Source organism: Salmo salar, chromosome ssa11, assembly GCF_905237065.1.
Source record: "Salmo salar chromosome ssa11, Ssal_v3.1, whole genome shotgun sequence".
Classification (NCBI taxonomy): domain Eukaryota; kingdom Metazoa; phylum Chordata; class Actinopteri; order Salmoniformes; family Salmonidae; genus Salmo; species Salmo salar.
Window position 1 is genome coordinate 29,739,049 of NC_059452.1, and position 23,452 is coordinate 29,762,500.

Below are 23,452 nucleotides of genomic sequence, written 5' to 3' on the forward strand. Positions count from 1 at the left end.
CTAAATTGTATTTATATTTTATAAATATAAAAACGTGAATAAAAGAGGATGGTGTACACACAACACACACCCTAAGGAGGGCTATGATTGCAAATCCTGTCGCATAAGGCAAAATGGGAAGCAACAGATGTGGTGCCTTTCAGCCTCTTACAGCCCCAGCCCACACAAACACATGTTAGTTACCAAAATAAACACGCCACATAATCATTCTGCGCTTATACACAAAAATAACAACAAGACAGCCCTTGTAAACTCTCCCCGAAAGCCACATTCACATACAGCCAACCTTATGAAGCCCAGAATATTATTATGATCATGGTGTCAGTTGGGAATAGTTCAGTGGTGGCTTTGTCTGCCCTTTACACTTGTCCTGCACAACGTTTTTGGTCTTAAACAGTCCCCATCAATGATTAACATGTGAAAGAGCTCCTCTCGACTGCCTGAGTGCCTTCAACCAGCCGTGAAAGTGAAAATGAGAGCCAATTCTGTTAAACACTTTACATTATGCCGGCTATTTACCACACTGTTGTACCTTTTAGAGTGGCCCTTTAATGTCACACAAAGTAATCTAGCCTGGGGTATAGTTCACCGGTTTCTTCTACAACCACAGGCCCTACAATCTGTTTTACGTATCAGAACCCACCAAGCATGAGATGTTAGTAGAGTGGGCTAGAAGAACAGTGGGTTTGCTTATGGCTTTTTAAAAGTTGTGTTATTTACACCAGGGTCAAGAGGTCGTGTGGATACGGAGAATGTGATTGGTTCAGATTGGGGTGTGATTGGTGCTTTGTGTTTGGGCTCGACCAGTGGTAGAACAGTTAGCCTCACACACAGAGCCTCCACAACTTTTCCTCCACAGACAACCTTAATGTAAATATCAATACTAAAACAACCTATCAGCTTCTCTCTTCTTCAGATGTTTGATCCCTCTGTCCTGACAATAAGTGTTTCTACTGCCAGAGCATAAGGCTCAGTCTTTCATTTATTCATTCATCCAATCATGGTAATAGAAGCAGAGGTCCTCTTTTAAATATATATCTTTTTTATTAAAACAACAACAATACAATAGAAGGACAATACAAATGGCCGCTCCCATCAGTGGGTGCTCTGGTCAGTGGAGCAGAGATCCTATTGCGCCCAGCATCAGACTCCTTTTGAAGCATGGAGCAGGATGTCAGTGGATATTACTGGATACTGGATATTACCATGGTAGCCGGGAGGAGAATCATTTTCTATTTCAATGTGACCTTTCTCCATGTCCCACCAGCCACTCTCTCTCTCTCTCTCTCTCTCTCTGCCTCCCTCTCTCTCTCTCTCTTTCTCTCTTTCTCTCTCATTTGCCAAGCTATTGGTGATACCCAGGAAGGACAGGCCAGACAAACAGATCAAGTTCACATAGTTCCTATTTTCTCTCTTCTGCTGTACAGTTGCTAACAAGTTAACATACACAAACAGTTGATAACTAATACCTAATAACCGATTGGTTACACAATGTTCTACCAGATTGCATTCTGAACGTTCCACACAACGGTAGAGGTACTACATAACAGGGATGGTGAAATATCTAAATAAAGTATCACAGTTACAGCTACACCTTTTCCCCTTAGGATGGGAGTCATCCCTTTCCATCATCACATCTATTCATAGTTACAGTGTGGCTGTTAGCATTGTTTAGGGCAGCAGAAGTCACTTTCATCATTTAAGGGATTGTTGTAGTTGTGTCATTGGTACAATACAGGGAAGCAGTTTGTCATGGGCCTGACAGACTGCCCATGATGGGCTGTTCCACTCTGACATGCTGGGGACCTACACTGTGAAGGAGATGGCCTCATACAGTACACTCTTACACTTAAAACATTATGGGCTGCAAGGTGCACAGGAAGAGCTGTTACAATCAATTGTCTTATGCTATGGCTACATTGCCACAGAAGGGCAAGGCGTCTCCTGTCAAACTGTAATGAAGAGGGTTGATAAAACAATGCCTACAAAATACATGTGTGTGTGTGTGTGTGTGTGTGTGTGTGTGTGTGTGTGTGTGTGTGTGTGTGTGTGTGTGTGTGTGTGTGTGTGTGTGTGTGTGTGTGTGTGTGTGTGTGTGTGTGTGTGTGTGTGTGTGTGTGTGTGCATGACGGGCAGACAGTGAGAAAGAGCAGAGGTACTTGATGACACCTCTGACATCATCCTGTAGGCATCGGGCCAAGCAGGCTCTCCTGTCCTGCCCACTGAAACCATCGCTACAACAGACCAGAAAACAAAGAGACAGACAGACAGACTCTCCTGTCCTGCCCACTGAAACCATCGCTACAACAGACCAGAAAACAAAGAGACAGACAGACAGACAGACAGGCTCTCCTGTCCTGCCCACTGAAACCATCGCTACAACAGACCAGAAAACAAAGAGACAGACAGACAGACTCCCTACCCAATCAAACAGACCCACAATCGAGCAGAAAACACAGAGGCAGACAGACATGCAGGCAGACAGACATGCAGGCAGACAGACATGCAGGCAGACATAGACAGGCTGGCTGTTGTGTTCCCTTCTGTTCTGTTCTGACCTGTCCCGTCCTCCCTGCCCTATGAAACAGAACCCAGAACAGACCAGAAAACAGAAAGGCAGGAAGACCAGGCAGGCAACCTAATCGCTACTACATTAGCACTCTTCATACTGTAGGTTGATAAATGAAGCTATTGTTGTGTGATTATCACAGTTATTCATAGCCTGCTCACTATGGGGATGGTGCATTTGTTGCATTACATAGAAGCAGACACTGCTGGGCCTAGCGCATGTTTCCCTGTCACTGTGGATTACGGCCCAGACCACTGACATTTATAAACACTAGGTCATCTGGCTCTCCTGTACTTGGAGTGTGTAACGATCGTCGTTGTAATGATGGTCGGACCAAGATGCAGCGTGGGGTAGGTTAATCATTTTTTATTTATGATAACCGGCAACAAAACAATAAAGAGTAACCAATGAAACATACAGCTGTGTAAGGCTAAAAGCTACAATACAAAATCAAGATCCCACAAACAACAGGTGGGAAAAGGCTGCCTAAATATGATCCCCAATCAGAGACAACGATAGACAGCTGCCTCTGATTGGGAACCATACCAGGCCAACATAGAAATACAAAAAACTAGAGTACCCCCCCTAGTCACACCCTGACCTAACCAAAATAGAGAATAAAAAGGCTCTCTAAGGTCAGGACGTGACAGAGTGTTATTAAATTGTCATTATTTTGGTAGCAACTAAGCTCTGACGGTGATTAATTGAACGCTATTAAGTGACGGAGGATAACTCCCATTTATAAAGGCTCCTTTTACAGAAGAAATTCATCACAGACACATTGCAATAAAACGCCATTTGGCTGTGCTAAGCTTTTGCATTAGTGAGATTTTCTCCAATACAAACCACAGGAGTTATGGTAACGTATTATCTTTTCATTATTTCTGGTGACACCGTTATGAAGAATGATATAGAGGGCTCGCCAACGTCATGCTGGACATGTGTATGTGCGCAGTACGTATGCTGTGTGTGTCTCTCTCTCTGTGTGTGTGTGTGTGTGTGTGTGTGTGTGTGTGTGTGTGTGTGTGTGTGTGTGTGTGTGTGTGTGTGTGTGTGTGTGTGTGTGTGTGTGTGTGTGTGTGTGTGTGTGTGTGTGTGTGTGTGTGTGTGTGTGTGTTGTGTGTCAGTGTGTGTGTGTGTGTGTGTGTAAGTGTGGGTGTAAGTGTGTGTAAGTGTGTGTGTTCATGCATACGAGTGCGTTTGTTCAATATGTGTATGTACAGGCTTCAGGCATACAGGAGAATCAACAGTCTGTTCTGCTGAGCATCAGGCCTTAAAAAATATTCACTAGGAGCATGGGTCTTCAATAGGGTTTAATATTTGACCGGTATTTTACAAATACTTTGTTGGTAACTTATTTTTTTACTTCTTTTGTACATAATGTTGCTGCTACTGTCTCTTATGACCTAAAATAACTTCTGGACATTAGAACAGCGATTACTCACCATGAACTAGTAGAAGCTTTTTCCTTTAACTAGTCCAACATGTCCGACGTGAAGGATATACTGCTTTCCCGGGAAAGGGCACAAATCCTTGTCATTTGAGTGAAGAGAAGAAGAAGAAAAAAAGGGGCGGAGGTGGGGCTGTTTTCTGAGAATTTGTAGGCAAGCGAGTAAAACCCCATTGCCATCCATTCTATTGGCAAACATGCAATCATTGAAAATAAAATCGATGACCTACGAGCAAGATTAAACTACCAACGGGACATTAAAAACTGCAATATCTTATGTTCACTGAGTCATGGCTGAATGACGATATGAACAACATACAGCTGGCGGGTTTTACATTGTATCGGCAGGATAGAACAGCAGCCACTGGTAAGACAAAGGGTGGCGGTCTATGTATATTTGTAAACAACAGCTGGTGCATGATATCGAAAGAAGTCTCAAGGTTTTGCTCTCCTGAGGTAGAGTATCTCATGATAAGCTGTAGACCACACTATCTACCAAGAGTTTTCATCTGTATTTTTCGTAGCTGTCTACATACCACCACAGACAGTTGCTGGGACTAATACCACACTCAATGAGCTGTATAACGCCATAAGCAAACATGAAAACGCTCATCCAGAGGAGGCACTCCTAGTGGAAGGGGATTTTAATGCAGGGAAACTTAAGTCCATTTTACCACATTTCCACCAGCATGTTAAATGTGCAAAAAAACTCTAGACCACCTTTACTCCACACACAGAGATGTGTAGAAAGCTCTCCCTTGCCCTCCATTTGGAAAATCTGACCATAATTCTATCCTCCTGAGTCCTGCTTACAAGCAAAATTAAAGCAGGAAGCACCAGCGACTCGGTCAATAAAAAATTGGTCAGATGAAGCAGACGCTAAGCTACAGGAATGTTTTGCTAGCACAGACTGGAATATGTTCCGGGATTCCTCCGATGGCATTGAGGAGTACACCACATCAGTCATTGGCTTCATCAATAAGTGCATCGATGACATCGTCTCCACAGCGACTGTACGTACATACCCCAACAGAATCCATGGATTACAGGCAACATCTGCACTGAGCTAAAGGGTAAGCGGGACTCTAACCCGGATGCTTATAAGAAATCCCGCTGTTCCCTCTGACGAACCATCAAACAGGCGAAACGTCAATACAGACCACGATCGAATCGTACTACACCGGCTCCGACGCTTGTCGGATGTGGCAGGGCTTGCAAACTATTACAGACTACAAAGGGAAGCACAGCCGAGAGCTGCCCAGTGACACAAGCCTACCAGACGAGCTAAATTACTTCTATGCTCGCTTTGAGGCAAGTAACACTGTAACATGCATGAGAGCATCAGCTCTTCTGGACGACTGTGTGATCACGCTCTCCATAGCCAATGTGAGTAAGACCTTTAAACAGGTCAACATTCACAAGGCCGCAGGGCCAGATGGATTACCAGGACGTGTACTGTGAGCATGCACTGACCAACTGGAAAGTGTGTTCACTGACATTTTCAACATCTCCCTGTCCGAGTCTGTAATACCAACATGTTTCAAGCAGACCACCATAGTCCCTGTGCCCAAGAACACTAAGGTAACCTGCCTAAATGACTACCGACCCGTAGCACTCAGGTGTGTTGCAATGAAGTGCTTAGAAAGGCTGGTCATGGCTCACATCAACACCATTATCCCAGAAACCTTAGACCCAGTCCAATTTGCATACCACTCTAACAGATCCACAGATGATGCAATCTCTATTGCACTCCACACTGCCCTTTCAGACCTGGACAAAAGGAACACCTATGTGAGAATGCTATTCATTGACTACAGCTCAGTGTTCAACCCCATGGCACTCTCAAAGCTCATCACTAAGCTAAGGACCCTGGGACTAAACACCTCCCTCTGCAACTGGATCCTAAACTTCCTGACGGGCTGCCCTCAGGTGGTAAGGGTAGGTAACAACACATCCGCCACGCTGATCCTCAACACGGGGGCCCCTCAGGGGTGCATGCTCAGTCCCCTCATGTACTCCCTGGTCACTCATGACTGCCAGGCACGACTCCAACACCATCATTAAGTTTGCCGATGACACAAAAGTAGTAGGCCTGATCCCCGACAATGACGAGACAGTCTATAGGGAGGAGGTCAGAGACCTGGCCGTGTGATGCCAGGACAACAACCTCAATGTGATCAAGACAAAGGAGATGATTGTGGACTACAGGAAAAGGAGGCCCCCATTCTCATTGACGGGGCTGTAGTGGAGCAGGTTGAGAGCTTCAAGTTCCTTGGCTCACATCGAGAAACACCATGGTAAAGCCTACAGAATAAAAGAGACATGTTCACAGGCCAGTGGGGTCGGCACACAGGGTCTAGGATCCAGGGGTGCAACTTTCACTGGGGACGGGGCATGTCCCCCCCACATTCTGAAATGTCATTTTTGTCCTCCCCCAGTTTTATCATTGGAATGTGATACAAAACAAGGCCTCCGGGTGGTCGGTAGGCTGTTTGGAGTGTTTTTCTTGGATCTGATCTCTACATACGGTCTCTGTCAAAAGGGAACCCAGAAGAGACACAAGGTCATAGTATGAAAATGAAAGGCGGAGTGATGATTTAACCCATTACTGTTGTACCACCATGTGAAACCCAGAGGTTTTCTCCAGCCAGTATGTCTTTGATGGATGGGGACTTACAGTAAAGTTCACCAGGAGAGGCCTCTTCCTCTTCATCTCCTAAAACGGCATGTCCTCTGAGATCGTTCACTTGCTGGCACTTCTGGCATGCAACACTGAGCTCAAAGGTCTCATCACAACTTCTTAATGAGGACACAGGATTTTGTGTTTGCATTCCTCTTCCCCCTCCATCCTCCACCCTCACTCCGCTCACCCTACTCCCCTGAGAGCCCTTGAATTCCCACATGACGCCTCTCGACGGTTGCCCACTCGCCTGATTTTGGAGGTTCGGTTTTGCAATTAGCATCCTTCATGAAGTTCTGCTTTAGTGACCCCAGCACCGGCTGAAGTGGGAGCGGGTGTGGGGTACGCCATGTCACCAAGTGTGTGTGTATGTGTGTGTGTGTTTTGGAGAGGTCTCAGAGATTTACTGTATTGGCTCACACGGACGATGCCCCCCCCCCCCCCGCCGCCTCTGTGGTTTCAAACAAACTCTTGTTATTTCAGCTTCAGTGAGAGCTGAGCAGGATCTCGACAGAAAGCCTACCTGCCACTGAGCCTCAAGGGAATGGGCGGCCAGTCAGTAGCCCTAAACACCTCTCCCCCAACTACCCTTCCGTCCCTCCCTCCATATCTCCCTCCATCCCTCCCTCCACGTTAGGCCCCGGTGGCAGGTATGTATTTTGGGAGAGACCCCTGGTGATTTGATGGACGTGAGAATTTGAAATGAAAACACACACAGCGCAGCACCCTGTCAGGGACCGGCAGACAAAGCCCCAACACAGATGGAGATAGGAAACGGAACAAGAAAAAATGCTTGTCTTTATTGAGGTTTTCCTTTCAATAACATGACTCTAAAGATAGACGTTTTGAACTGGTTTCTCTATTCTGGGGTTTTGGTCATGTAGATAACCTCCAAAGAATAAAAACTGACTACAGCTGGAGTGGTGTTGCTCTAAATCATATCACGCCTTGGTTCTTGTACACACACACACACACACACACACACACACACACACACACACACACACACACACACACACACACACACACACACACACACACACACACACACACACACACACACACACACACACACACACACATACAGGCCAAGAGATAACCATGAGGAAACATGATAACAGGAATGAATGCAATTCAATTCACCAGAAGAGACGAACCAGGCCACACACAGGCCTCTGTCCCTGAGGAACTAGTGAGCCTCGCACTGCTATCCCTTCTCCATTTATCCTGTTCTCCTTTCACCCTCCACTCGTTTCATAGGAGAGAAAAATAAATGGAGGAGCTGAGCTTGTGTGTGCGTGTGTACGTGTGTGTACGTGTGTGTGCATGTGTGTGTGCGTGTGTGCATGTGTGTATGTGTGTCGAGTTCACTGCAGGATGATCAGGCACACTCCGTCCAACCCCTCCATAACTCACCCTCCCTGATAAAGAGAGCAAAGGAATCGTTTCCTGTGACTGCTCCTCATTCAAATGGCATGGCGTGGTAAACAAATCAGGCCTGTGGTTATCCATGTAGCGGTCAGATAAGAGGGGAAGAGAAGAGGGACCTCCAGAGTAATGGATCATGCCGGGGGCTCCCAGCCCTCTCCCCAATACAGCCCTGCCTCCCTGGGATAATAAACGGCCGTGCAGCAGGGGGCCAGATAAGAGCCATCACTCACACTGGCTTCACTGATAAGACACAGACGCCTCTCTGTCACACACCTTGACATTTGTTTTTCATTCCATCTCCTCAAACCAACCTGGAAAGTCAACCTGTTTCTTCTCATGTCATCAAGGGGCTCCTCTCCACTCAGGTTTACCCAGGCCGCAGTGCATCTCTCTGGGATTGAGTTTGATGACTGTCAAGTGACTGAATGACTCACCGAGTCATGTTGAACAGGTCATGAATGGACTGGAGAGTGGAGTTATTTAATTCATTGTTTTCATTCTAAATTACAGTATGTTGACATGCGCGTTAAAATGCTCTGTCTACATACCCGGGCTAGGGTTATGGTTAGGGTTATGGTTAGGGTTATGGTTAAGGTTATGGTTAGGGTTATGGTTAAGGTTATGGTTAGGGTTATGGTTAGAGTTATGGTTAGGCTTATGGTTAAGGTTATGGTTAGGGTTATGGTTAAGGTTATGGTTAGGCTTATGGTTAAGGTTATGGTTAGGGTTATGGTTAGGGTTATGGTTAGGGTTACGGTTAAGGTTATGGTTAGGGTTATGGTTAGGGTTACGATTGTGGACATGAAGCTAGGTTTAGGGTTGAATCAGGATGTGGACATGAAGCTAGGTTTAGGGTTGAACCACGATGTGGACATGAAGCTAGGGTTAGATTTGAACCATGATGTGGACATGAAGCTAGGGTTAGGGTTGAACCGGGATGTGGACATGAAGCTAGGGTTAGATTTGAACCATGATGTGGACATGAAGCTAGGGTTAGGGTTGAATCAGGATGTGGACATGAAGCTAGGATTACGGTTGAACCGGGATGTGGACATGAAGCTAGGGTTAGGGTTGAACCGGGATGTGGACATGAAGCTAGGGTTAGATTTGAACCAGGATGTGGACATGAAGCTAGGGATAGGGTTGAACCGGGATGTGGACATGAAGCTAGGGTTAGGGTTGAACCAGGATGTGGACATGAAGCTAGGGTTAGGGTTGAACCGGGATGTGGACATGAAGCTAGGGTTAGGGTTGAATCAGGATGTGGACATGAAGCTAGGGTTAGGGTTGAACCGGGATGTGGACATGAAGCTAGGTTTAGGGTTGAACCAGGATGTGGACATGAAGCTAGGGTTAGGGTTGAACCAGGATGTGGACATGAAGCTAGGTTTAGGGTTGAATCAGGATGTGGACATGAAGCTAGGGTTAGGGTTGAATCAGGATGTGGACATGAAGCTAGGGTTAGGGTTGAATCAGGATGTGGACATGAAGCTAGGGTTAGGGTTGAATCAGGATGTGGACATGAAGCTAGGGTTAGGGTTGAATCAGGATGTGGACATGAAGCTAGGTTTAGGGTTGAATCAGGATGTGGACATGAAGCTAGGGTTAGGGTTGAACCAGGATGTGGACATGAAGCTAGGGTTAGGGTTGAACCAGGATGTGGACATGAAGCTAGGGTTAGGGTTGAATCAGGATGTGGACATGAAGCTAGGGTTAGGGTTGAACCGGGATGTGGACATGAAGTTAGGGTTAGGGTTGAACCGGGATGTGGACATGAAGCTAGGGTTAGGGTTGAACCGGGATGTGGACATGAAGCTAGGGTTAGGGTTGAACCGGGATGTGGACATGAAGCTAGGTTTAGGGTTGAACCAGGATGTGGACATGAAGCTAGAATTAGGGTTGAATCAGGATGTGGACATGAAGCTAAAGTTCTGTATTGTGTTTCCACCTAGAAGCTAATGTGTTATTGTACACCCTCATGAGACATACTAGCAGAAGGTTTACCAGAGTGTTTCATTCAACCTCATATTTCAGTCTAACAGAGGGATTGGGTGAGGCTCATGATAAGAAACTACAGAATACCTACCAGTACACCAGAGGTTCTTACCTTTCTAGCTGGCTATTAAGTTGAGCTTAGGCATCAATCAAACCAAAATCTCTTCAAACAAAAATCTTAAATTGCAAGTCGTAAATAATGCTTTGGAGACTAATATTTCTGACAGGGGTACACAGAATAAATATTTAAGTAATTTTACATTTTGGCACTTTTAATTCCCTGAAAACGCAGAGGCCTATCAGGCTGTCTAGTCAGCGTAGTAAATCTAGCCTGCCCTAACGCTGGCTCCTCCAGGGTCACTGAGAAGTCAGTAGATTTGAGAAGGTATAAAACGGTTACTTTATGGCTGTCCCAATTGTTGTACCTTAGAGTTATGTGCATTGTATTACCTCTAATGAAGGGCGTAAATTCTCAGTTTACAACCAGACTTTTACGAGGGAGGGAAATTGTAAAACACACGCTTTTTGCGTTACCCATGTTTGTCACCAGAGCTGTGGGGTTCAGACTGCTACACACACTATTTTCATTATGGAGGGCCGGGGAGAGAGGGGCCTCTGTCTGACTGGAGTAATGGGTCCCGGACAGTGAGAGAGAGAGGGGCCTCTGTCTGACTGGAGTAATGGGTCCCGGACCGTGAGAGAGAGAGAGGGTCACACCGGATCTCGTCCACTGGTCACGGATGACATTTAACGGACAGGGTCCGCACTTCCTGTGATCAGAACCACAGTAATTACCGACCTAATCCACGGGCCTCACAAATCTCTTCTTCTTCTCTTCTTCTGCTGGGGATTCAGGGATGTGCTTTTGCACCTGATAGTTGTGGGGCACTTTTTCCTTGGCCTGACCTCATATCTCAACTCAGATGTTAGAGCTACCTCTAAACATGTGTTCCCTGTATACTAATGGTGTGTGTGTGTGTGTGTGTGTGTGTGTGTGTGTGTGTGTGTGTGTGTGTGTGTGTGTGTGTGTGTGTGTGTGTGTGTGTGTGTGTGTTTGCCTGTGTGCGTGTGTGTGCATATGTGTGCATTTAAAGCAGAGTTGGGGTCAATTCTGACTTGAGTTGCAAATTGCACATTAATTCAATTCCAATTCTATTCTTGAATTTGAATTAAATTTGAATTGGCCACACCCCACAGGAAGAAGAATTTGAATTGAATTTGAATGAAATTAAATAGAATTAAATTAAATTATTCACCATATAAATACCATAGAAATCCTGTATGGTTGTCAATACCATATAGCATAAGTTTGAAACGTTTCATTTTTATAACTCCTAAAACTATTTGAAACTACAGTGGTCAGGATCAAGCACTGCAGTATGGAAGGGAACAATCTAACATCTCGTGACAAAGAAAACTACTCTTTGACAAATGAACAATCAAATTGATATTTGAAATGGTATGTGTGTTATTTTCATTAATAAGTGGCAAATTATTTAGATTCAAGATTTAATTAATGAGAACTTCATGTCTCAGTTGAATTGCTTATTTAATGTGGGTTTGGCAGATTCAAATTCATGTTTTGAATTTAATTAAATTCAGAAATTCTTAATTGTCCCCAACCCTGACTCTAAAGTCTATTCTAGATGGGAGTCAAGGTAATAGAGGAGATGCAAGATGTCGTTATGCTCCCATCTGATGTCTGATAGTGGTAGAAAAGTCAGATATACTGTATGTAAAGTGTAAATCTTACACTTCCCCATTTGGCCTTAAACTGTTGTATAATGCCTCTAGTGTTGGTTTGTCCTTTCCATCTGGTAGAAATACGAGCGTTGATAGAGAGGACACCATCATTATGTCATTATGTCACCCATTATGTCACCCATTTATGGGAACCACGTATTGTACTGGAGTCAGCAGAGGTAATCAACAATAGTAGCCCTTTAAATTGAATCTCTGGTCTACGTTATGGCTTATCTATGTTCTGCTCTGCTCTGCTTTGGTCTCTGTGGTTCCCTACAAAGCCAAGTACCAGGTAGGGGCAGATATTATCTTACCCTGTGAAAACATCCTTCTATGGCAGGCAGCAACTCCCTACAACACCACTCTGTGTGTGTGTGTGTGTGTGTGTGTGTGTGTGTGTGTGTGTGTGTGTGTGTGTGTGTGTGTGTGTGTGTGTGTGTGTGTGTGTGTGTGTGTGTGTGTGTGTGTGTGTGTGTGTGTGTGTGTGTGTGGCCGTGAGGCCGTGGGTGTGTGGCCGTGAGTGTGTGCGTGCGATTGTGTTTAAATGTGTGTATGTGTGTATGTGTGTGGATTGCACAGATTTTTACTGCCCTGCCAGGCGCACGTCACAACACCACCGCTCAGCGAGGTTAAATAAGTTAGAAAAAAACAAGGAAACTGATCTGTAAGCAAGCACCTTTTATATGTGCATTTTAAGTGATATAATTCGGTAGGTGTCGACGCGTGTTGTATAATAACGCATAAAATCAACATAATTCAAAACCATGCAAATGCTACAGCCCCCTCTGTCATAATGGGTAATCTGTCTGACAGAACATGGAAGCTTTGTGGGGAGGAGACAGTTGACAGACACTGGGATCCAAGAGAGAGAGAGACAGAGAGGGTGATAGAGAGAGATAGAGAGCGAGAGAGAGAAAGAGAGAGAGTGAGAGAGAGAGAGTGAAAGAGAGTGAGAGGGAGAGAGAGAGAGAGAGAGAGAGAGAGAGAGAGAGAGAGAGAGAGAGTGAAAGAGACATAAGATTGACTAATCAAGCAATTAAATGGGAGGTGATTATGTCATCATTTCTGGGCTCCTGTCTCTCCGTCTATAAAGGTCCTGCTACATTTCACATTCACTCACCTAAATGAATGAATAAGGAGGATTGAAATATCTCGCTGGGACATTCTGCTTCTCAAACACTCCTTATCTCCCCACATTCAGCCCTGTTAATATGATGATGAACAATATTTCATGAAGGGCAACTCAATGTGTCTGCTCTGTAGAGGGCCCAGGCTCCCTCTGTCTCCTCTCCGTGCCCTCGTCTGTCTTTTGTACCCCTCTCTTTTCCAAAAGGGGGAGGGAGGGAGGGAAAAGAGAGAGAGGAGGGGAAGGGGGTAAAGATAAGCACCACCAACACTTTCTCCCTCTTTTTTTCAGACACCATTTCACCCATTTTCTCCCCCTATCACATCTCTTTGACATTCAAACATTTTCATACCAATAATCGGGCAATTTCCCTACACGCTAATCCATCAAGGCAGAGGATGGGGCTAATCCTAGTGTGTAGAGCTGGGTGGCACTCCTCTCCTCTTCTCCTCGTCTCCTCTTCTCCTCTTCTCTTTCAGGTGTGTCCCCGCTCCCTGGCAGACATTTGTCCCTGCCGCGTGGCACACAAAGCCCCTGCCCTGTCAGCACAGATTGATCAGAGCTCTGGTGTAAACGAGGAAGGCGGGGGAACCCCCTATCAATGATGCTCTACATCTGCACCTGAAAATATTCTTATTCTCCACAGCGACACACAGCCACACTTCTCCATGCTCCTGATAATGAGAGCTCTGCTGTTAACTGGTCTTTGTCATGTGTATAGGCAAAGTGCTTAGTGCTTACCTTTTGAATGGAGAGGAGAGGAGAGGAGAGAGAAAGAGAAAGAGAGCAAGGGAGAGAGAGAGGGGGGGGTGAAGAGAAAACAGTCCTTGGATATATAGGAAGATTATTATAATGTCTACAAATGCTGACACAGTTGAAATTCTGAAGACAATTTTTTAGATTAGTGGAGCTCTTTTAAAGGCTGCATTTGCAGAACAATGAGATTGCGTGTTTGATTTTAATTTTCTGAGCAATCTCTCCCAGCATGTAAAGGGATACATTATGTGCTTTTTTTCCCCCAGATCTCTGAAAAGCACGGCAAGGATTTAGCCCTGACTAACAGTACCTTTTTAGAAGCCTGTGAAGACCTGAAGGCAGCATAGCAGGAGCTTCAGAGAAAGAACCACCCTACAGGAGGAATGTACCCTACAGGAGGAGGGTACTGTATCTAGCAGGAGGAGGGTACCCTACAGGAGGAATGTACCCTACAGGAGGAAGGTACTGTATCTAGCAGGAGGAGTGTACCCGACAGGAGGGGTGTACCTAGCAGGAGGAGTGTACCTAGCAGGAGGAGTGTACCCTACAGGAGGACTGTACCCTACAGGAGGATTGTGTACCTGACAGGAGGAGTGTACCTAGCAGGAAGAGTGTACCTAGCAGCAGGAGTGTACCCTACAGGAGGAGTGTACCCTACAGGAGGAGTGTACCCTACAGGAGGAGTGTACCTAGCAGGAGGACTGTACCTAGCAGGAGGACTGTGTCCCTACAGGAGGAGTGTACCTAGCAGGAGGACTGTACCTAGCAGGAGGACTGTGTCCCTACAGGAGGAGTGTACTTAGCAGGAGGAGTGTACCTAGCAGGAGGACTGTGTCCCTACAGGAGGAGTGTACCTAGCAGGAGGACTGTGTCCCTACAGGAGGAGTGTACTTAGCAGGAGGAGTGTACATAGCAGGAGGAGTGTACCTAGCAGGAGGACTGTGTCCCTACAGGAGGAGTGTACCTAGCAGGAGGACTGTGTCCCTACAGGAGGAGTGTACCTAGCAGGAGGAGTGTACCTAGCAGGAGTGAGACAGAGTGAGAGATAAAATACACAGGCCTCATTAGTAGGACATTTATCATCTCCTGTCTGTGATTTAAAAGAATGACTGGGTCAAATCACTTTAAATACCTCAGGGGAAATCAACATTTCACTATTGCAAAGCAAATGCAAACGCTCCTTCTCTCCTCTCCTCCGGTATTAATGCATTCCCACTAAAGCAGCAAGCTGCATAAGCCTTATTCGCCCGCCGCAGCACAGATTTTAATTTCATCCTTAGCGAAACCCCTTGACTGACTGTCTTTGTCAATTCAGTGCTTTTCACACACAATTGTCCCCTACAATTCAATTCATTAGTGGTAATGCTCATTGCTCAGCGCTAGCTAGGCTAGCCTGGCGCTAACCCTTATTCCAGACACACACAGAAGGTGATGCCAGTGGTCTTTAGTGAGATGCTGAAGCATGGGAGACATGGCAAATTATTCCTCCTAGTTCTTGATAATTAAAACAGAGGGCCTTACCGACTGAACAGGAAACAGTTACATGTGGAGAACAAGAACTAGAGAATGTATTATAAATGTGTTATTACTGTGTAACTGGCCAAGGGCAGGCTGGGTCTAGATGGCTGTTGAAATATGGATGTTAGTCTCACACAGCTGGCTAACTCTCCCTCTCAAGCGGACAATCTGGACAAATAGTTTAAATGGATTTTTATTCTTTTGCTGTTGCACTTGTACTTACCAGGGCTGGCTGACATTTCGGTTGAACAATTGAGGGGGAGTTGGGATATGCAAAAAACACATTTCCAATTCCCACGTGCGTAGTGATGCACACTTGTGAAATAGTGCAAATATAAGCACCCACCAAATTATTATAATTATAATTAACTGTAGTTATGGTAACAGCAGCTAGCATCTCAATAATATGAACAAGGAGCCCTTTATGACATATAGTCAGACAGAATATAGTCTTATCCTTGACATCCTTAAAAAGTCAACTTCATCTGAGCCCATTTCACCAAGACATCAGTCCCTGACCACGTTGGATCTCTCAGCATAACAGTGTCCATGCGGTCACAGACCTGCCATGGGCAGGACTGAGGAGCAACTCTTTCAAAGTGGAGAGAACAAAACAGAGAGAAGAAATAAGGGAAGAAAGAAAAAGGGAGAGACAGAAGCCGAGTGACTGAGAAAGCGAGAGGAAACTCTAGAAAGAGCCGTGTGTGACGAACGTTAAAGAAGCCTCAGAATAAAACAACACGTCTATTTCATGCCAGTTCAGACAGAATAGTCTGCCATATGTAAATAGGAGTTCAATAATGAATGCACTTCCCCTCTGCTTTTATTTGCTTGAAGCCCTCGCAGTCACACACACATTGGCACCGCGCGAGACACAAATTAAAGAGCGCTTTAAAGGAAATATTCGAAGTGCGGAGTCTGCTGCCAGAATATCAGTTATTATTTTTGATGTTGCAATTTCTGACACTTTGATGCAATCAGTGAGTAGCCCCGGTATCCAGGCCTCTCCAGGGAGAAAGCTGTCAGGACCGGGAAGCCGGTGGATAGATAATTATGAGAGATCAAACCTTGCTAGTTAGTAGGCAGGAACGGGAGGCAAATGCCAAAAACCAGCCAATGTTTCGCAAACGCTTGTTCAAGGATATCCTAATTGCTATAAGTGGTTCCTTCAGGACTGGCACTTCAAACGCTGCCTGCTGCATGCTGCATGATGTCATCTCTCCCCGCCCGCCCATCCGCCCATCCGCCACTCCCCTCCTGCTCCTCTCCGTCTCACAATGGAGTGAATTAGGGAAGAGGGTGAAGCACAATATACATGAGGACAATTTCCTGTCACTATTGCCCTCCTGAACCCCTACTCTACACACACATATGATACATGGACACACACACACACACACACACACACACACACACACACACACACACACACACACACACACACACACACACACACACACACACACACACACACACACACAGGAACTGATATTTTACACACAAATGTATGTGAATGCAAGCACACATAAATATTCATATCCACACAGAAAACCCAGATCAAGTAAAGTGTGGTTGTGAAAGCAATACCTTCTGACGTCCCAATAGTGTGCTGGTTAATTGGAAGTGAGGAGCCAGTGTGTACTGTCAGTACTGTTTGCCGCATAGTCATCCTGTTTCTCCTTCTTACCTCTGCAGTTCAAAGAGAAGGAGAGAGGAAGGTGAGCACAATTAGTTGAAATCAGTCAGAACAATTTGTCCAACAGCGCAGTGCCATGCAAGAGCATCACAGTCCATTTGTAAGTTCAGCAATGACCTTCTTTACCCTGTTACCTCTGTAGCATACATAAATATTCTAACTCTCTCACTCTTATCAGTCTCTCACAGTCCAAACCTGACCAATGCCTCATCCTATGCTGTAGTATCTATCTAGAAGACAACTACAGTTCATTACATACATCCCAGCATCTTTCTATGTCTGTCTCTTCAGCATCAATGGTAATGAAGTCAACGCAGTCAAAATAACGATCTCACGTTTAGAAAAACAATCATTCCTTTTTCAAGAGCGCCGTCTGACACACAGTTGCAGTAAACCTATAGAGTGTGCTCCTCTCTGTGTGTTGTGAATGAGACAATCTTCTTCACGGTCATTGATCTCCTACTTAAATTCAGACCCAAAGAAATAAACCTCCTTTCACACAGCTCAGGAATTCAGACATGAAACACCCCCTTACATTTTACATTTACAGTCATTTAGGAGACGCTCTTATCCAGAGAGACTTACAGTAGTGAATGCAAACATTTCATTTCATGCATTTTTTTTTATTTAATTTTTTGTACTGGCCCCCCATGGGAATCGAACCCACAACCCCAGCATTGCAAACACCATGCTCTACCAACTGAGCCGCAGGGAAGCCCTACACACACACACACACACACACACACACACACACACACACACACACACACACACACACACACACACACACACACACACACACACACACACACACACACACACACACACACACACACACACACACACACACACACACACACACACACACACACACACACACACACACACACACACACACACACACACACACACACCATGAAACATCACCAAATGACTCCTCCTCTCCGACAAGAAAGGCAGCAATAAAATTATTAAATAAAGTCTATTTTGTTGAAAAGGGTAAGAGGGATCAATCTGTGAATAAAGCAACACACTTTTAGCATAACAAAGAAGTGGTGGGCCGGCTAATGGCTGTTCATCTGAAGCTGACTATACTTTCACTGTTCTGCCACTTCACACTGTGGCCCCCAACAACACCACTCTGCAGCCATGTACCAAGCCCTGTCAGAATAGAGCACGTACACATACACATACACACACAAACACACACACACGCCTCACAGCCCAGGAGTGAGTGGCCAGGCTCAGTGTAATTGCCTCTCTAATTGGTGATATCTAAAGGGGGTCTCCTCCTTATTTTAGGACGGAGCTGCATGCCATCACGCAAGGCAAATTACACAGACAGACAGACAGGCTGAAAAACAACAGGAGTGGGAGAAGATGACAGAGAGAGAGAGAGAGAGAGAGAGAGAGAGAGAGAGAGAGAGAGAGAGAGAGAGAGAGAGAGAGAGATTGTATCTTACCATGGAAATGAGTACTGAGACAGTCTGCCCTACCTCATTTCTCCTTCCCCCTCCTCCTCCCTTCATCAGTGCTCCATCAAGGTTGGGATGAGGTCACTCTGCACTCATCCAGTGGTGAGAGGCCTCATCTTCCACTCCTTTTTTCATCCTAGTTCGATTTCCTCGTAACGTGAAGGCCGTTGGGTTATCCGCTGGCTATCAGCTCCTTAACCTCTCTCACTGGCTGTGTCCGAATACCCATAGTAGCGTACTACATACTTAAACTGCATACTATGTACTCATCGTTGCATACTATTTAGCCGATACCGTTTAGTATAAAGCATGCATTATGCCACAGCCGCAATGCAGTAGTGGCTCCTGCCTGGCTGAGTAGGTGGGTCAGGCATGGCATGGCATTAACCATGCTGATAAAAGCTCATTTCCAAATTCATTAATTTCTCTAAACTCTGAATAGAATATGAATGGAGTTATAGGCCTACTCAGGCTGGTTATAGGTAGAATATCACTGTCACGTTCTGACCTTAGTATGAGGTCATTTTTCCATAGTAGATTGGTCAGGGCGTCACAGTGGGGTGTTTTTGTCTATGTATTTTGGGTTTTCTGTTTTCTATGTGGGTTGTCTAGATTGTCGTTCTATGTTGTATTTTCTATGTTGGTGCTGGGTATGGTTTCCAATCAGAGGCAGGTGTTTTTCGTTGTCTCTGATTGGAAGCCATACGCATTTTGGTCTCCTTTAGACGACCCTTATTACAGAACCACCCACCATGATTGGATCAAGTGGCGTGCCCGTGTAGATATGGACACCTGGTCAGTGGAAGAATGGTGGGAAAGGAGAAACTGGACTTGGGGCCAGGTAATCCAGAGATTTCTAAACTTACCTCGAAGAAACGGAGGGCAGCCCCAAAAAATATTTTGGGGGGGCACACGAGTAGTTTGGCTGGGCAAGGGTTGAGGCCTGAGTCAACTACTTGTGCTTTTTGTAGCGAGCATGTGCCTGCCTCTCGCACTCTCTCTCCAGTGCGCCTCCGTAGCACAGTATGTCCTGTGCCTGTTCCTCGCACTCTTCCTCTAGTGCGCGTCCATAACTCGGTATGGCCAGTGCCTGCTGTAAGCACTCGGCCCTTAGTGTGTCTCCCCAGTCCGGTGAGACCGATTCCTGCTCCTCGCACTCTCCCTCCAGTGCGCATTCATAACCCGGTACAGCCAGTGCCTGATGTGAGCACTCGGCCCTTAGTGCTTCTCCCCAGTCCGGTGAGACCGATTCCTGCTCCTCGTGAAAAGCCTCCAGTGATAGTCGATGGTCCGATGCCCGTAAGGATGATCCTTGGCGAGGAACCTATTGAAATGATCCATGGCATGGAGTCAGTAGCAACGGTCATAAGTCCGGAACCGATGATGACGCCTCCTAGTCCGGAGCCTCCGGAGACGCTGTTCCGTCCGGAGCCTCCAGCGACACTTCTCAGCCAGCGACGCTCCTCAGCCCGAAGCCGCCAGCGACGCTCCTCACCCCGGAGCCTCCAGCGACGCTCCTCACCCCGGAGCCTCCAGCGACGCTCCTCAGCCCGGAGCCTCCAGCGACGCTCCTCAGCCCAGATCCTCCAGCGACGCTCCTCAGCCCGGAGCCTCCAGTGACGCTCCTCAGCCCGGAGCCTCCAGTGACGCTCCTCAGCCCGGAGCCTTCAGCGGAGGTCTACGGCCCAGAGCCTTCAGCGGAGGTTTGCGGCCCAGAGCCTTCAGCAGTGGTCTGCAGCCCAGAGCATTCAGCCGGGGTCTGCAGCCCAGAGCCTTCAGCAGAGGTTTGCAGCCCAGAGCCTTCAGCGGCGGTCTGCAGCCAAGAGCCTTCAGCGGCGGTCTGCAGCCAAGAGCCTTCAGCGGCGGTCTGCAGGCAAGAGCCTTCAGCGGTGGTCTGCAGCCCAGAGCCTTCAGCGGTGGCCTGCAGCTCAGAAATCAGAAGGCCTGGTGAACATGACATCATTAACAAAGCCACATCCTGAGTCCCCGGTACAGAAACTCAGAAGTCAGAAGGCCTGGTGAACATGACATCATTAACACAGCCACATCCTGAGTCCCCGGTGCAGAAACTCAGAAATCAGAAGGCCTGATGAACATGACATCATTAACACAGCCACATCCTGAGTCCCCGGTGCAGAAACTCAGAAATCAGCCTGTTCGATCCGTGCAGAAACTCAGAAATCAGAAGGCCTGGTGAACATGACATCATTAACACAGCCACATCCTGAGTCCCCGGTGCAGAAACTCAGAAATCAGAAGGCCTGATGAACATGACATCATTAACACAGCCACATCCTGAGTCCCCGGTGCAGAAACTCAGAAATCAGAAGGCCTGATGAACATGACATCATTAACACAGCCACATCCTGAGTCCCCGGTGCAGAAACTCAGAAATCAGAAGGCCTGGTGAACATGACATCATTAACACAGCCACATCCTGTGCAGAAACTCAGAAATCAGAAGATGGTTTAGTATTTAGTTTAAAAGCTCTGACAAAGGCCAAGAGAACAATAAACACTTTTCAATGAGAAAACAGAAATTACATTTTTTAAAGACTTCTGTTTTAAAAGATGTAGCCTACGATGCGATACTCGTGATCATTTTAAGGAGAACAAAAACTAGTTATCCTACATTTGAACACCATCACAGGACTTTTGCTATTCGGCATCTTCCCAATTAAGTAGCCTAGTTTTGTTGTTTGGCTACTAGAAGAGAACTAGGGCCTATCACCCCCAGCCCACCTCTTCCAATGCATTATGGAAAAGTGTTCATCTAATTGTGCTAGATGAAGAGCTGAAATGAGTATAAATTCCTAGCATTTTAACTTCTCTAGGGCCGGCGGGACGAAATCGTCCCACCTACGTAACAGCCAGTGGAATCCTGTGGCGCGTTATTCAAATACCTTAGAAATGCTATTACTTCAATTTCTCAAACATTTTACACCATTTTAAAGACAAGACTCTCATTAATCTAACCACACTGTCCGATTTCAAAAAGGCTTTACAACGAAAGCAAAACATTAGATTATGTCAGCAGAGTACCCAGCCAGAAATAATCAGACACCCATTTTTCAAGCTAGCATATAATGTCACAAAAACCCAAACCACAGCTAAATGCAGCACTAACCTTTGATGATCTTCATCAGATGACACACCTAGGACATTATGTTATACAATACATGCATGTTTTGTTCAATCAAGTTCATATTTATATCAAAAACCAGCTTTTTACATTAGCATGTGACGTTCAGAACTAGCATACCCCCCGCAAACTTCCGGTGAATATACTAAATTACTCACGATAAACGTTCACAAAAAGAATAACAATTATTTTAAGAATTATAGATACAGAACTCCTCTATGCACTCGATATGTCCGATTTTAAAATAGCTTTTCGGTGAAAGCACATTTTGCAATATTCTAAGTAGATAGCCCGGCATCACAGGGCTAGCTATTTAGACACCCAGCAAGTTTAGCACTCACCAAAGTCAGATTTACTATAAGAAAAATGTTATTACCTTTGGTGTTCTTCGTCAGAATGCACTCCCAGGACTTCTACTTCAATAACAAATGTTGGTTTGGTCCCAAATAATCCATTGTTATATCCAAATAGCGGCGTTTTGTTCGTGCGTTCAAGACACTATCCGAAAGGGTAAAGAAGGGTGACGAGCATGACGCATTTCGTGACAAAAAAATTCTAAATATTCCATTACCGTACTTCGAAGCATGTCAACCGCTGTTTAAAATCCATTTTTATGCCATTTTTCTCGTAAAAAAGCGATAATATTCCGACCGGGAATCTGCATTTAGGTAAACAGACGAAAGAAAATAAAGCATGGGGTCGACTCGGGCACGCGCCTAAGCCCATTGTCCTCTGATCGGCCACTTGCCAAAAGCGATAATGTGTTTCAGCCAGAGGCTGCCTCGATATCATTCAGCTTTTTCCCGGGCTCTGAGAGCCTATGGGAGCCGTAGGAAGTGTCACGTTAGAGCAAAGATCCTCAGTCTTCAATAAAAAGAGCCAAGATGAACAACAACTTGTCAGACAGGCCACTTCCCATATAGAATCCTCTCAGGTTTTTGCCTGCCATATGAGTTCTGTTATACTCACAGACACCATTTAAACAGTTTTAGAAACTTTAGAGTGTTTTCTATCCAAAGCCAATAATTATATGCATATTCTAGTTACTGGGTAGGAGTAGTAGCCAGATTAAATCGGTTACGTTTTTTATCTGGCCGTGTCAATACTGCCCCCTACCCCCAACAGGTTAACCATACTTGATTTTTTTTAATTCACATACTCTATTTTCGCATACTGAGACTGCGACATGACGATTGTGTTGTTGACCACTATTCGTTGATTTCGGTAGCATTTCCCCATATCTAATTGATTAGCTGTTGTTAAAGCTGAAAAGAGCATGACATCTGGGCATTTAAAGTATACTCGATTTTCGAAATGTCATATACTATTGAAAAAAAAGATTATACTCAAATGGCTTACTATTTAGGACGCAAATATGGGTATTCAGACACGGCCTCTCTCTCTCTCTGTCATGCTTTCCCCACTCCCCACTCTCCCCAGCTCCTTAACCTCACTCTCTCTCTGTCCCAGCAGAGCCTGTACTAGATCCAATATGGCCGCACAGTTTCCCAGTCCTGTCTGTGATGGAGTTGATTAATTCCTGTGGAACGCTGGTTTGTCTTCATGCAGTTCACTCAATGACTTCATTCAGCAGGGTGAGGTCACCAGGGGCCTGGCAATAAAGAGACTATGCTTCACAGTAAAGGCAGCAGCAGCACACACACACAGTCCTCAAAAACCCTTTAAGGAAGAGAGGAGAAGAGAGGGAAAGAGACATCCAAGGGTCTATGTCTCTGGAGTTGATCTTTTAACGACAGAGAGCAGGCCACACTTCCCCTTTCTCCTATTCTCTTTCCTGTATACCATTTACTCTATAGCTTTACTCTGTGAATCTATCGCTCTGTGAAGACCAGGATAATTGGCAGGCCAATT